Source organism: Neovison vison, chromosome 12 (assembly GCF_020171115.1).
Source record: "Neovison vison isolate M4711 chromosome 12, ASM_NN_V1, whole genome shotgun sequence".
Taxonomy (NCBI): Eukaryota; Metazoa; Chordata; class Mammalia; order Carnivora; family Mustelidae; genus Neogale; species Neogale vison.
The window spans coordinates 79,184,843-79,196,967 of record NC_058102.1 but is presented as its reverse complement, the minus strand read 5'-3'; the positions used below and the strand labels follow the sequence as shown (position 1 = coordinate 79,196,967).

At 36.4% G+C, this 12,125-nt stretch overlaps 1 protein-coding gene across 6 annotated transcripts in view; it reads right to left on the bottom strand.

Annotated features, from left to right (window-relative positions):
* Nucleotides 1-12,125, bottom strand: part of PPHLN1 (periphilin 1) — a 160,860-nt gene that overhangs the window by 105,728 nt on the left and 43,007 nt on the right. The window lies entirely within an intron of this gene.

Here is a 12,125-nt window from a genome sequence, read left to right as displayed (position 1 = left end):
GCACCCCGTCACCTAACTTCTGATGTCAGTCTATAAAATAAAACTTTATCAGTGATATATGTTTAGAATGCATACATTTTTTTCAGTTTGGTGGTAGAACCAGGTGGTTAAGAGCAAAAGCTACTTTATTTTAAGCAAACACAGAAATGTTATGATGTGAAAAATACAGCCACACAGTCTCCACTTCTGTTTGCCGTTAACAATATTCTACATAGCTTCCATACTCTCAGACATCTAGAAAATACCAAAGATTTCCCAAGTAAGATATTTCATGGAGTCTTATCCACTTTTAAGCATAGTACATACTGTTGGTTAATAGAAGTTAACTCCTTTGATTTTGCTTCCCGTGTTCCAATTTGGCAGTGTCTACATTTCTTTTGTTGTCACAACTTGAGAGGAGGGGTTGCTGTTGGTGGGTAGGGACCAGGGATGCCACTAAAACCCTATAATCCCTAGGACAAGTCTGATACAAGTATACAACAAAAAACTATCTAACCCAAAATGTTAGTAATGCCAAGACTAAGAAACCCTGCTATATACCTATTACATCCTTGTTCTCTTGAGTTTGCATTGTTAGTGTACAAATTGTTGCTTATCTCTATCCATCAGCTTTTAATAAATCACCTCTACTTTCACAAATTAAATTTCCTTATTAAGCAATATCAACTCAATGTAGAAAGAAAATCCAGAGTAAAACTTTATAAAGCAAAACCAACTTTAAAATATCAAAGCAAACCAAAGTTATCAAATGAAACTATCAAGACCTGAGCCTCCATTTAAAGGAACACCTAGCATCAAACAGGTTTTAATTGAAGATTTAGCAAGTTTATTTCCACATTAAAATTAAGGAACATTGCATTTTAGAAAGAAGAGTAGTAAGAGAATGGCATGAAATTTCAAATGCTCAGCATATTCATCAGCAGTCCCTAATATAAAAGTAGCCTTTAGCAGATTAATACCCAAAATATATTGTCCATACAGATACAATTACGATTCTCTGGACCAAATTAGAAAACAGCTAAAACCCATTTATGATAAATGAACTCAGACAAAATACTAATGCCAAAATAAAGTATTTGTGAAATTCTAATGCAGTCAAGCTCAATGAGCAAAACTACAGAAGCCATTATCAACATCACTGACTGCCAAGTGGCTACCTACGTGTCACATGAGTCTTAGGAACTGTACCAGGGGTTGAGAACCCAATGATAAACCAAATACATGCAGTCACTCCCCCATCATGGACCTCTCAGGCTAGAAGAGGCGGATTTTAAACAAATTAACATAAAACATGTGAATGCAGTCAAGAGTGTACACAAGGAGACTAACTAGGAACTTACTCATGCAGACAAGAGACAGTGATAGCTTAGATAAGGCCAGAGAAGGGGAGCACTTGAGCACACACAAGTGTACATCTTTGTAGACTCTACAGGAAATGGTGAATGTCTGACTAATGAGTATAAGAGGCAGGGATGCCAAGATGATTCCAAGAATTCTGGCATCATGAATTACTGAAATGAGAAAAACAGATTTGAGAAACTGAGGTGGGGTAGGAGATCCACATTCAGATTTGAATATGTTAAGTTTGAGATGCTCACATAACAGCCAGTTAATAGACAATTAGACACATCGGTGACAAGATAAGAGGAGATTTTTTTGGCTATAACTATAAATATTTCTATAAATAGGTAGTATTTAAAGCCTTGGGTCGGGCCCAGAAATCTAGGACTAAAAAATTACACTGGAAGAGAAATGGGCTATCTGAGAATCAGAAACATGAAAGTAGTAAGTAAGTTCTCAGGGAAGCCAAGGAAAAGACTGCTGTAAGAAGGAGAATAAAGATTTCCTACACTGGAATTAAATGAGCTCTTACTGATAACTTATCTAGGTGATGAAGAAGAGCGGCAGGCCCACATGTCCAGGAAAGACTGCCTACTGTCTCCAGCAGGAGGCAGGGGTACGGGAAGAGACAAAGTACTGAACTACAGTTTCCTAATCCTGACACCAGATGGCAGTAAACTTACAACAGCATAGTTCGGAACCATCAGAGTGGCCTGAGGTGACCAAATATACTTGGGGGAAGTACATGTCAGATTTTTAATATCTCAGAGTAGAGTAAGGTCTCTCCTCTCTTCCACATCAATCCCTCATATTTCCCATCAAGCTGAGCAAAAACATCACAATCTGCATTGTCTACTTTTAAGTATCCTCTGATAAAGTGGTAATACAGACACCATTTATTCATGTTAGTGTGTATGTATATATTTTTAATATTTCTTTTATCTCTATATCCCAATAAATGAAAGGCACTGCAGAATTACCCTGGTTCTAAAGAAGCTGAATATGTTGGGGGATGGGGGACAGAGTGCCAAGGGGAGTAAATATTCCAGAAAGCTGGTACTGCAATTCAGAAGAGAAATTTGTATTAGATGGAGAAGTGATCTGGAGGATCTTTAAAAAAAAAAAAAAAAAGATAAAATTTAGATCAACATTGTTGTACAGAAATTTAATCAAGCCACAGATGTAACAACTGTATTTAAAAGGAGAAATGGGTACCTGGGTGGCTCAGCCAGTTAAGTGTCTGCCTTCGGCTCAGGTCATGATCCCAAGGATCCTGGAATCAAGCCTAAGATCAGGCTCCCTACCCAGCAGGGAACCTGCTTCTCCCTTTCCCTCTGTCCTGCCTGCCCCCTGACTCATGCCCTTTCTCTCTCTTTCAAGTAAATAAAATCTTTAAAAAATAAAAATAGGGGCACCTGGGTGGCTCAGTGGGTTAAGCCTCTGCCTTTGGCTCAGGTCATGATCTCGGGGTCCTGGGATCGAGCCCCGCATCGGGCTCTCTGCTCAGCAGGGAGACTGCTTCCCCCCTCTCTCTGCCTGCATCTCTGCCTACTTGTGATCTCTGTCAAATAAATAAAATAAAATCTTTTTAAAAATCCTTAAAGAATAAAAATAAAAAAATAGAGAAGCAGGTGAAACTAATTTCAGCAAATATTTTTATAATACAATAGATATAAAATATTATCAACACGTAACCAATATTTTAAAATTTAGTGAGAATCAGAGAAAGACAATTATCATATGATCTCACTGATATGTGGAATTTAAAAAACAAAACAGACAATCATAAGGGAAGAGAGGAAAAAATAAAATAAGATGAATCCAAAGAGGGAAAGAAGCCATAAGAGACTCAATCATGTGAAACAAACTGAGGGTTAAAAGGGAAAGAGGTGGAGGGATGGGATAACTGGGTGACAGACATTAAGGAGGGCATGTGATGTAATGAGCACTGGATATTATAGAAGACTGATGAATCACTGACCTCTACTTCTGAAACCAATAATATAGTATGTATTAATTGAATTTAAATTAAAAATAAAAAAATTAAAAAGGACTGACAAGCTGTTAGTCGGGAAATGAGGAATCTGGGTTGTTCCAAGAGAGAAGATAGAGTGGGAAGGGGTCCATAAATGGTGGGAGGCTATGTATGGAATGGGATGTAACCCTCCCCAGGACCCCAAATCTTTAAAAAAAAAAAAAAAAGGAAAAAAAATCTAAAAAATAAATAAAAGTTAGTGAGATATTTTATGTTCTTTCTTTTTCATCTTAAATCATAAAAATCCCAGTGTGTATTATATACTAAGAGAGTATCTCAGACTGAACCGGCCATATCTCAAATAGAACTTTGGCTACCAGTTCCCATGGTTAGCACAGTCCACGTTTCAAGAAAAAGCAAAGGAGGTTTAAAGGGTATTGATGTGAACAAAAATATAAGTAGTCAAAAGAGTGAAAACTCTAAAAAGCATTGACTAAAAAGCAAAGGGAGAGAAGTTTTAAAGGGTAAAGGAAAGTTATTATCATATACTACATAGGCTGGAAGAGATCTCTGCATTTAGTGACTTAAAAGTTATTTGACCAGGGAATGGGCTGTCCAATAAAACTTTGGAAGTCAAAGCAGATTGTAAAAAATCAAGATGTATCTACTAAAGGAGTTGAGTCATTAGTTTTCTCCTTTGTTCCAAAAAAGTTTGGCAGAGGAAGGAAGGGAAAGAACTGGAACAATACTTTGAGGGAAAGGGTTTATTTGATGATACAAGTAAATGAGAAATAAGAAGTAAAAAGGGCACCTGGGTGGCTCAGTTGGTTAATGAGGTCATGATCCCGGGGTCCAGGAATCGAGCCCCACGTTGGGCTCCCTGCTCAGCAGGAAGTTTGCTTCTCCCTCTGCTCCTCACCCTGCTCGTGTTCTCTCTCTCTCAAATAAATAAAATCTTAAAAAAAAAAAAAAAGTATCAAAGTATCATCTACTGCCTGCTGCCACCCATTTTGTGGGTAGATACTATTCTATGGATTCTGATGAGAAACTTTCAGAACAATTCAGCCCACTGGATATATCCTCTTAATGTACTGAACTCTGTCTGCAGAAATTCTAACCTCTTTTCAGACATGGAAAATTCATCTTAATTCCCAAGTGTCAAGTTAGGGAAAGCAGATATACTTTGTCTTCTTTATTGACAAAATCATACAATATCTTCCAATTAACAGGAAATATCTCTTTTTAATGTTGTATTAAACTTTTACTTCTGTGTAAGGTTTAATTCAATCTTTCTCCCATGAAAAAAGTTTTAACTTCATTTTAAATAAACGCTCTTTGACCCCCCCCCCAAAAAAAAATCATCAAATCAGGAGGGAGGGAGAGAAGACTGTGAGCCAGAAATTACAATGATCAAGGAAGAAAAAATTTATCAGAGAATACTAAGGTGAGGACAGAGTGGAATAAATGGGACATTCAAAGATGACAATGGTACAGTGACCTGTTGGAGGTAGCAAGAAGTAAGCCCAGAACTCATCTGACAAATCAAGGAATTAGGAGAAAAGTAAGATGGGAGGGCAGTTAGGTTCCAGTTACAGAAAAGGGATGCAAACAATGGTAGAAAATAAATCTATCTATTTTAAAGTGAAAGGATGAAGTCCTTGCCCCAGGCTTATATTCTAATGGGAAAAGAGCCTATACATAAAACATTTCTGAGTGGTAAGTAATATCAGGTAAGGTGGATATGAAGGAGGCTATTTCAGATAACATGGTCAGGGAGGACCTTTCTGAGAAGGTGATATATGAGCAGAGATAGGATAAAAGAAATGGAACCTCAGAACAAGATTATGAAGATATCTGATGTATATTTATACTGATCAGACTAACTGCCCTGTGAGAGTGTATGTCAATGGGAAGGGCATAATGATGAATCAGAGGGCCTTCTTAGAGTTCACAGAATTATAAAGCACCAAAGTTTCATATATTAAGCCCTGTTAAGCCCTGTATATAGGGCTTAACAGAAGTATCACCTACTAGAGGAACGAGAGGGGGTTAGGGCATGTTAAGGCCCTCATAAACTAGCTGCCCAAGTTCTGAAAAGACCGTTCCAAAGAAACTATTATCTTTATTTTTTTTTTAAAGATTTTATTTATTTATTTGACAGAGAGAGAGATCACAAGTAGGTAGAAAGGCAGGCAGAGAGAGAAGGGGATGGAGGCTCCCTGCCGAGCAGGGAGCCCGATGCGGGGCTCGATCCCAGGACCCTGAGATCATGATCCAAGCGGAAGGCAGAGGCTTAACCCACTGAGCCACCCAGGTGCCCCTATTATCTTTATTTAAGCAAGTTACTTAACCTCCCTATGCCTTCATTTCCTCATCTATAAAGTGGAGATAATACTACCTATCTCACAGAGTTGTTGCAAAGAGTAAATGGGATACTATATGTAAAGTGCTTAGAACAGGACCTGGTATACAACACTCAATAGATGTTAGCTACTCCTACTGACAGCATTAATCTACTATGATTTCTATCAAATCAAAAAGGTTTGCAGCAAAAAACAGCTATGTATGCCAATGTAACCACTTGATAGTTTCATTCTTCAGAAAAGCAAAACTATGGAATTTTGCATATTGGCAGGAGTTTAAAACCTACTCATAATAATACAACCTCTAGAACAACACTTCAACTTAACTTCCCAAGGAATTTCTTTTACAGAGGATGAAATACAGATAGTTCAATTTCAAGAACTTCAGCTATTTAGTTCACAGAGTACACAGAGATGAAGCATATATAAAGTGAAAAGGAAGCAGAAGACCACACTGAGGGTCAACAAACTTGCTGTAAAGAGCCAAGTAATACTTGAGACTTTAGCTGTGTGGTCTTCATCACAACTTCTCAACATTCCACCAGAGCACAACAGCAGCCATGGACAATAAGTAAACAAATGTGCCTGGCTGTGTTCCAATAAACTTACCAAAAAGACCGTTGGATTTGACCAAGTAGTTTACCAAGCCCTGATCTAAATGATTACAAACCTCCAGAAAGATTTCAAACAATCTAATAGAGAATAAAGACATTACTTGTAGAGTCATATTTCTCACAGAATACAAAGGGATGGGGATTTTTTTCCAACCTATCCCTTGCCCATATCTTAAAATTTTGCACTTTAGAAGCTGTATTTTGGAAAGCAATTATACCATGACAGAGGAATATATTTTAGCTGATTTTACCTTCTTTTTTTTTTTTACCAGAGACCAGACTTCATAATAAAAGCTTTTCTCAAAACATGTTCCAAAAAATACTAATCCATATAATGTTTGTATTTTTCATCTCACCACAAAACCCAAGGACAGATTCTATGGGTAAATAACTTTCAGAAACATGGAGTTTAATAAAATTAAACATATTTATTTGCAGTGCCACTTCTAAGAGCATTCCCTACAGGCAGATATAGATTCAAAAGTTAGTTCATCTGCATATATATGGCCTTTTGCCCTTAATTTACTCAACCTCTCCGAGCTTCATTTTCCTAACTTCTCTGAACACAGCAACTTTGCAATGAATGGTATCTATTATTACAGTTTAAGGTTTTGATCATTTTGTTATCTGTGATCTCATTTTCAACCTTCCCCCAAACACATGGATCCTCAAGTTTTAAACAGTTTGCCCAACTCAGAAACAACTTAGAGAGAAGAATGATCAATTCTCTTCTTATAATACGTATCATGGTAAATTTGGGTTGGTTAAAAGCTCAATGTTTGGAAGGCACAGAAAGGAAAGACCTCTCAAGAGAAAAAAAAACTAAGTAATTTTCAGTCTATTTTGTATAAAATACCAAGTTTTAAACTTCGCGCTAAAAAGCGTTCTAAAGTTAAAAATTATAATTGGATTTAAAGCAAATTTCCAATTAAGAGGGGTAATCCCAATACCAATGGCAAAGCCTTAAATATTAATCTTTTCATAATTTAATGCATGCTGACAAAACTGAGTAACATGAACATACCAATAAAAAGATGGTGAAGGGTATGAAGATAATGGAAGACAAAACAAGGCCAGGTATCACATCACTAAATAAGTATTTAAGGTATAACCTGTTCTTTTAAGTTTTCCCAATCAAATAGGCGAATGATCCCATCCAGGAGTAAAAATAAGGGCAAAAAGACACATAAGCTTCCTCATGAATAATGAACAATTTGGGTTGGGCTGGAAACTGCTAGTGATTCGATGGTCCTAAAAATGGAAAACACTACTCGAGTTCACATAACAGGGCTAAACTTCCAAAGTCCACACAGACAGCAAATACTAGATAGAACTGGAAGTATCATACTTTTCTGACTGTCAGAATGCCTTTCTTATCTTCATTAACAAGTTTCCTTTTCTCTCCTTCTCTGTATGTCTGTACAAATCTGGCTTTTTCTAGGCTCAATCTAACATCACAAAATGCTGCAGAGTATTTTGGTTTCTTTCATTTTCCTGGTATTAACACCTGTTTAAGGTAGTCTATGCTGGTTTCAAACATCAACCATGATAGTTTCAATCTCTGAGGGGAGAAAAAGAAGCAATTATCGGAAAAATCCACTAATTCATAAATAAGAAGGGTGTTTTAATGTTTACTACTTTTCATTTAATTTTCTTTTCATCACAAACAGAGGTCCACAACAGTCACCATGAATAATGGTGGGCACTCTTTAGATACCATAAGGTACTAGAATACATGATGTTAGTTTTATAAAACAAATGAGTCCTAATTTTCTTAAATTTTTGTCTTCCACTATAATTTATGATAAACCTAGGTTAAGAATAGATATTCAAATGCAGAGTTTTTTCTTTTTAATTAAGACAGTATGGCAAGGGCAAACTGAACAACCTTGTATCTTAACCTTATACCTAAACAAAACCCTTTCATATATTATTTTTAATTCTTTGGCACAATAACTGATAAGAGAATGCAATGAGTTTTCAAAGCACGTAACTCAATCAAGAATGCTTTCATTAGTAAACTTCTGCCTAGTAAATTCTGTAGGAATTTTTTTTCCTTTCTTTCAGGTCTTGTCTATAATGTGATTATACTACTTTTATAATGGAAATACTTTTTTTCTTTAGGTAAAGTCTACCTGCAACATGGGGCTTGAATCTTGACTCCAAGATCAAAAGTCTCATGTTCTCCTGAGTCCGCCAGATGCCCCTATGATGGAAACTCTTAAAACTCATTTTTAGGGGCGCCTGGGTGGCTCAGTGGGTTAAAGCCTCTGCCTTCAGCTCAGGTCATGATCCCAGGGTTCTGGGACGGAGCCCTGCATCTGGGTTTTCTGCTCAGTGGGGGGCCTGCTTCCTCTCTGCCTGCCTCTCTGTCTACTTGTGATCTCTCTCTCTGTCAAATAAATAAATAAAATCTTAAGAAAAAAAGAAACCCTCATTTTTATTTAATAAGAAATTAGCTTTCAAGCTTTTTTTCTTTCATTTACAGTTCCTATTCAAGTGAAAAACCAAATGTTTCACAATTATTAAGTAAATCCCTTTATTAGAGCCAACATATAACTACAAATTTCCCTTGATTTGTCAATATTCTCTCCTTTGAGATTGTAAAAAGGTAATTTATCTTCCATTGCTTAATGGTCCCTTGCCCTCTTCTATTATTTCCCCCTAACATCAACCTTCCAACTCACTAAGAAATCTGAGTGGCTAATACTCTCCCTAATAATTAAGTAGTTTTATTATACACATCAGAGGAAAAGCAACCAACAGAAAGAGTTCACTCATGCTTAACTGTACTCCTGTGAATAGTATAGCTACCATTATTGCTCTGAGATTCTGATATTCTAAATGTAAATACCTGGCTTTTCCAAATTATAAAAATGAAAAATATTTAAAATATATCCCAAAATAAAAAAAGGAATGTATTAATGAGGATCTTTATTATAGTACTGGTTCTCAAAGTAGGGGGATTTTGCTCCCCAGGGGACATGTGGCAACATCTGAAGACATGTTTGCCTGTCAAACGCAACTGGGGAAGCACTACGAGATTCTACTGGGTAGAGGTTAGGGATGCTGCTACACATCCTATAATACACAGGACAGCCTCCCACAATAAAGAACTATTCAGCCCAAAATGCCAATAGTGTCAAAGTTCAGAAATCCCAAGACAGACACACACACACACATGTATACAGTCAGAGGTTTCATCTATCAGTTTGAGAAATACACAGAAACATCCTAGAGCTTTCTTGTAACTACCTGTCCATTTTTAAATGTTTCTTTATAACACATAGAACATCAAGTATTAAAATTTCCTCAAACTTCCTAAACATTCAAATTACACAATCAAATAAAGTATTTACTACTCTATTTTCAACCTTTTAACTTATATAGAGTCCCAAACATAAGAACATAGGGTCTGGACCAAGTATCCTAGAGTTCAAATCCCAGCTCCATCATTTGTTTACTGTGGGAGAGGTTTGACAGTTATTTAACTTCTCTGTGCCTGTTTCCTCATTTGTAAAATGGGAATGATGGATTAAGAAGGATAATGCCCACAACACACCAAGTACTTTACATATTAACCCATTAACTCAATTTTTTTTTTTAAGATTTTATTTATTTGAGAGAGAGTGAGCACAAGCGAGAGAGCAGAAGCAAAAGGAGCAGCAGAGAGAGAGGGAGAAGCAGGCTCCCAGCCAAGAAGGGAACCCCAATGCAGGGCTCAATCCCAGGACCCTGGGATCATGACCTGAGCTGAAGGCAACTGCTTAACTGCCTGAGCCACCCAGGTGCCCCAAAGAAGAAAAAAAAAAAAATACACTGACAATACCAAGTGTTGACAGGGATGTAAAATAATTAGAATTTATATACCTTGCCAATAGGAATATAAATTAGTATAAAGCTGCCAGTCCACAAATTACTACATGAGTGAATAAGACTCTTTTTTTTAACTCTCAATGTTTCTAACATTTCAAATTACAGCGTACTCAATGAATATTAGTTTTACCACTTTTTTCATTTCCCTAGCCATTTCTAGTTGACAGGAGAGATTAATGTTTTGACAAATTTTAAATCACAACAACTATAATTTTTCCCATTCACTATTAAGGTTGCTTTAAGTCAGAATGATTACCTTTGGAAAGGAAGAAGAAATCTGAGGAGGGGCATGAAGTAGTATCTGAATTCAAGTAATATTCTTCTTAATCTGGATTGTGGTTATAGTTACGATTCACTGAGCTGTACATCCCCTCGGATCTGTGTATTTTGTGTATTGTTATATGCTCTAATAAGTGTTTATGAAAATGTGATAAAAATAGAGCTCCTTATCATTTAACATGGTCTCAACAGAATTTTTAAGAATGCAAACAGAACTTTGATCTTTAAGAACAGAATTCTCATTTTTAATATTTAAGGGTTAAACAAATCGTAAGACCATCTATTGTCCAAAAATCATTAATACATTTTAATGATCTCATCACCATAGCAGTCATCCACCAACATGGTGCCTGGTGTTCCCAAAGGGTCACTAAGAAATCAGTGCCACACGAATAGGATGCTCCACCTCAGCATATTCTTTCTGCAACCTACATTTTGCTATTATTTAGTTTTGTTCCTCTTTACTCTTCTTTTATTCAGAAAAATGCTATACCTTAACAACAGTAATTCTTAACATTCCATATCATTTCCAAATATCACGATTCTCTTTACCCAATCTGCAGTAAGTCAGTGAACAGATTCAAAGACAATCTTTTATAAATAAAACATTTTAAAGAGTAGCCCTTTATAATAAAAGGTTAAATTTAAAGATTTTTTTCCCTCCCATGGTGTTGCCTAAATCTTGGTGCCTACTGTTACATATTGCAACTAAATGCTATCAAAATGACTAATGAATAAACAACACAAATAATTATAAATAGAAAAATTTTAAGTGTTCTGTTGCCCTTGGTTTAACAGCTTCTATTTCAGCACACTCACCCTGGTTTTAATACTATACTAAATATTTAGTAGACATTTTCTACTAATAAAATTTTTGGCATACTATTTAAAAATATTTCTATTTCATAGAGTTTAAGACAAAGATATCATTACCTCAAGATTCACCTCAATTTTTGCTACTTCAACAAAATACCACTACCACACTCAAAAACCACTTCTAGATTCAAAAATTGGGCATTAAGTAATTCCAACTACCTCGACTGCAAAAGAAAATCAAGGAAAAATTGACTTTTTTTTAAGATTTTATTTATTTGACAGAGAGATCTCAAATAGGCAGAGAGGCAGGTGGGGGGGGGAGCAGACTCCCTGATGAGATATGGGACTCGATCCCAGGACCCTGGGACCATGACCTGAGTCGAAGGCAGAGGCTTTAACCCACTGAGCCACCCAGGTGCCCCGAACTTTTTTTTTCTTTACGTCAACTGCTGACAGTCATCAGAGAGTAAAGAGTCTAATAAAGAACATGCAAGACAAGTAGGAAGCTCGGAGATCTAGAGCTGTCTTTATTGAGTTGCTTTTTATATATCTGCCGATTTCAAAGCAGCATCTCAGAGGATGAAAAACAGAAATAATTTTGACGGCCTCACAGGATTAGGATATAAAAATAGAGTCTGGATCTTACCAAGGAAGAAAGATGAAAGCTCAAAAGGGCTACACAATAACAGCAGGGTAAACTGGAAATGAACTAGCCTGGCTTCACAGAACGTAAATTCTTTAACGTGACCCCAGAATGCTAATGACTCAAATCCTCTGACATACTTACATGTTTCCGTCTTCCTGACCATTAGTTAAGATCCATTAAAATTACTTCAAATGTAAAATCCCATTTTGGACAAG